General features: G+C 42.6%; 1 non-coding gene across 1 annotated transcript; it reads right to left on the bottom strand.

Moving 5' to 3' along the window:
• Nucleotides 1–363: 363 nt before the first annotated feature.
• LOC119034829 (U6 spliceosomal RNA) lies at nt 364–470 on the bottom strand. The gene has a single exon (XR_005079649.2). It is a non-coding gene; the product is annotated as a U6 spliceosomal RNA (small nuclear RNA).
• Nucleotides 471–4644: the final 4174 nt, after the last annotated feature.

The raw sequence follows: 4644 nt of genomic DNA, 5'->3' as shown, positions 1-4644 counted from the left end.
ATTAATTCCTCCTAATAAAATATATGACTTGAACTTTTCTTTTTTAAAAAATTGTCTTTTTCTACATTTCCTTTTAGTCCCCTTATACTTCCCTCCCCACCAGCAATCACCTCACTGCTCTGCATGTCCATGAGTCCTTTTTCCTCATCGTTCAGTCCCTCCACCTCCTACCCTTCCCACCACCCCCCACACTAGCTGCCGTCCTCCATCTTTGAGTCCGTCCCCATTTTCCTTGTTAATTCCAGTTTTTCATTAGATTCCACATATGAGTAAAATCATATGGTATTTGTCTTTCTCGGACTGGCTTATTTCACTTAGCATGATGTTCTCCAGGTCTACCCACACTGCTGCAAAGGGTACAGTAAAAATATGGAATGCTTCAAAATGTGCATGTCATCCTTGTGCAGGGGCCAAGCTAATCTTTTCTGTAGCCTTCCAACTTTTAGTATATGTGCTGCTGAAGTGAGCACTGAACTTTTCTAATAGGTGGGACCTCAGTTTACCTAATCAGAGACATAAATTCATTAGGACTTTTCAGATAGGGAGAGAGAGAGGGAGAGGGAGAGGGAGAAGGCAGTTAAAAGAGACTTAATTGCGATGGATATACATTGTAAATGTATACGAATGAAAAAATCATCATTTGATATCTTGGATTTCAAAATAGCTCAGCCTTTTTATTTGTTGCGATTACAACCACATACCTCTCTTTTTTCAGTTGGTTATTTTTCACTTGGATTTATCCCCCATAGGGAATCTTATATTATTTATCAATCACATAAATCTAAAAACACCCAGCATCAGACTTGCTTATACGTCAGAGACAACTATTTCTTGTGTTCTTCCTCTCAGCTTCTGCCAGCAGTGTGCTCCTTTTGTGTTTTTGCTATATCTTCTGTGTGATGGAAGTATGCTCTTTCACCAGGCATTGGTGTTAGTCTGTTTTGGTTAAATTCAAAATTGACCAGTCACATTTCATTTCAGAATTATGAGGAGGGATGGGGGGGTAGGTGAAAGGAGAGGGAGGCCACGAAACGTTCTGAACCACATTTGTTGGCATTTATGTAGTATTCTTATGGAAATATCAAACTGACTTGTATTGAACCTTGGAAATAATGGCAGACAACAAGACTGTTTATGGAAATATACCCCCTTTAATAATCTCAACTCCCAGCATTCTGATATCTTTCCACATTTCCTATTTTTCCAGCTTATTTTTTCTAAATCTGTGCTCGAACAGCTCTTGCACCTCACCTCCAGTCCTTTGACCATTGCCCTGGTCATTATCTCTTATGTCTTTGCCTTTCTCCTTAATGCCCCTGCACACACCTTCAGTTCCCTTGCCCCTTTCTTTCTCCATCACCCTAGTCTGAATTAATAACCACACACATCTGGTGCCCAGTGTGGTCAGCCAGTCTTGCAGCATTTCCCTAGTCGATTCATTCCCTTCCTCCCAGATCATCATCTCACACTTATTTCTCTCCCCTCCATCTCCAGCACCCCTCCCTACTCCTCACTCCCAGCTCATGACCTAATTTCTTATGTTACTGAGAGAATACAAGCAATCAGAAGAGAAATTCCACATGTCATCACCAAAACCCATAACCCAGCTGCACCTGTCCCCACAAACCGGCTCTTGCTGTTGATGCAGTGGGTGAACCATCCCTGTACCTCCTTCCACTTGTGTGCTTGATTCTGCACACCCCGGCTTTGAGCGCCCAAAGCCAGTGCTGCTGTGGTTTTGCATTCTTTCTCCTGAGAGATTGGTTTCCGCCTCCTTACTTGGTCATTATTGTGAACATGCAATAATGTTGCAATATCCCACCTTTAAAATGTTTTCAATATAGTTGTTAATTGCAAGCTATATAAACAAATTGATATATACTTATTTTAATAAGGGGAAATGTGTCAAAAGGTAAAAGGCATGGAGCTGGCTCCTTTCCCTGAATTAGTGACACAGTCCAGACATTCTATAAATATGCTAAAGCTAACCTTGTTAATTGTTATATTTCAAACTAGATAGGCTCCCAAGTAAAGCAGAAAGACGTTATTACCAGGTTTCTGTGGAAGAATTAATAAAAGGAACATTGATGGGCCACAAACTTCTAGTAAACATGGAAAATCATGCAACTTTGATAAAGATGTTAAAATTAGTTTAAAGTGGAATAACTTAGACTCTCCTATTCCCAAGAAAGTACTAGAGAGATAATATATGAGTTATTAAATATAAAGCTATTTTGAGCATTAATAAATTGCACACATATTGCCTAAGGAAAAGAATACTTCTGCTTCTCCAAATTTTTAAATTGTATTTCTCATCACTGAGAGGATTCATCACCTCTGAGGATAGAGGAGGCAGGTGTATGGTGCCAGATTGGCTCTGTCAGTGCAGGTGAGCAAATTCACTGGTACCTCTCATCTCATGCTGTTGGAATTTCGGTTTGTGTGGTTTATGGAGGCATCTGGCTGCTGTAAATGGCCACTGTCTCCTCTTGGACTTCAAGTCTCCCCCAGGTGCACCCTTCATCTGGGTCACATCCTTTGCCCTGACACCGAGTGCTGCAAAGACATGCCTGGGATTTTCAGTTACCTCTTGGAAGTCCTAATTGTCTGAGCAGTACAAATATATGCAATTTCCATAATGCCTGTTTCTATCCAGAAGAAAGGTCTCTGCTGAAAAGACAACAAACCATGGTTTCAGATCTCTCTGATTTTTCAGAAGTCACAGATAGTAGTACCCTTGGCCTACCCAGGGTCTACCCAAGACCCCCAGGGCAAAGAGTTTATGTGTAGTAGGACTTCCCACCCTGGAAACAGTGGTGCTTTCAGGGGATTAAGTCAAACATGCTGTCATACTGTGTACATGTTGGACATTCCTGGCTGGGACCCCCTGTGGTTCTTCCACATCAGCCTGGCTGCCATAGCTCTGTGTTTGCAAACCAGGAGAGTACCAGCTTCTCAATGTCAAGTGCAAGGCCACTCTGGGGACAGGATGGCAGTTCAGTCATCTGCCCAGGTTGTTGATCACTATTGCATCTTAAAGAAAAACACAACCTTTGACCCCAAGTTACTCTCAAGCTTCTGTCCCACTTGACTCCCACTACAGTAAAGCTCAAAAAGTTGTGCACATGCTCCTGTGCCCTCTAGTTTCTCTTCTCCCATTTTTCTCTTGAACCATCCCCCCCCAGACTCTTCTCCCTCATGCCACATCCATTTTGTCAAATCTAGCAACTGACACAGCTGAGCACCCCTTTCTTCTTATAACACTTTCTTTTCTTGGTTTCCAAAACACGGGGCTTCCTGGTTTTCTTTCTAGTTCCTCCACTGGCCCCTCCTACTCCTCTGTCTGACCTCTTAACATTGCACAGCCCCAGGGCTCACTCCTTGGGCCTCTTCTCCCTCTTCCATTCACACCAGCTTACTTCCTCCGTGACCTCCGCTGAGAGATAGAATACAAGATTCCCAATTAAATTTGAATTTTAGATAGACAACCTATAATTTTTTAGTCCCATAATTTTATTTCCTGTGTCTGACAAATTTACCCATTCAGTCTTTTCCCTAATGACTGCTAAATTTCTATTTGCAGCCTAAATCCCTCTCCTGAACATTTTACAGATGGGAAAACTGAATCTTGCATATTTAATGAAAACTGAGTCTTGCATATTTAATAACCTCAACATCTCCACTTAAATTTCTAACAGGCAGCTCAGATTTACCACGTCCAAAACGAATCTCAGTTCTCTTTCCTCCCGTCCAATGTATTCCTCTCCTAGGCTTCCCCTCTCTGACAAGGGCATCACCACTCTTCCAGTCGATGTAGTTGTCTCTGCTGCACACTCAGGCCATTAGCAACTTCCCCAGATGGAGTCTTCACGCTATAATCTCACTTTTCCCACCTCCACTCCTACCACACTAATGCTCACTATCATCATCTCACTGGGGCAGTTGCGGCAGCCTTCTAATGGGTCTTCCTGTTTCTCTCCTTGTTCGCCCCAATATAGAATCCTCAGAGGAATCTTTTAAAAATACAAACCAGATCATGTCACTCCTTTACACTAAAACCTATCATGTCTGCTCTACTGTGAATAGAATGCAAAATTCTTACTGTAGCCTGCAAGACTCCTCACCATCTGTCCCTCTGTCACCTCCCTGACCTCATGGGCCATCATTGGACCACTTACTCCCGTTGCTCCAGGCACATTGACTTCTTGGCTCTTCCTAGAACATGCCAAGTACCCTCTGGCTTCCAGGATTTCATTACTGTCACCTCTGTTTGGGATATGCTGCCTCTATGTATCTGAATGACTTGTGCCTTGTTCCATTTAAGCCTCAGGGTGAGGCTTAAGTGACAAGAATGTCACTTAACAAGAAAGGCATAACAAACACCCTACCTAACACCCCTCCCTCCATCATGCTCTGCCCCCAAAGCCTGCTTTATTTTTCTACCCACCACCTGGTATATTTACTTATTGTCTATTTCTACTGCCTCCCACTACAGTATAAACTCAGTGTGAGCAGGGCCTCTGTTTGTTGCTGCTGGGTATCTGGGGTCAACAATAGGGCCTGTGATTATAATTGGCATACATATTTATTGAACAAATGGCTGATCCAATTCATGAATGGAAGAAATTTATTAGGGAAGTTGGG

Source organism: Artibeus jamaicensis, unplaced genomic scaffold, assembly GCF_021234435.1.
Source record: "Artibeus jamaicensis isolate MK-2021 breed Jamaican fruit bat unplaced genomic scaffold, CSHL_Jam_final contig_851, whole genome shotgun sequence".
Lineage (NCBI taxonomy): Eukaryota > Metazoa > Chordata > Mammalia > Chiroptera > Phyllostomidae > Artibeus > Artibeus jamaicensis.
This window is presented reverse-complemented; position numbering and strand designations above follow the sequence as displayed.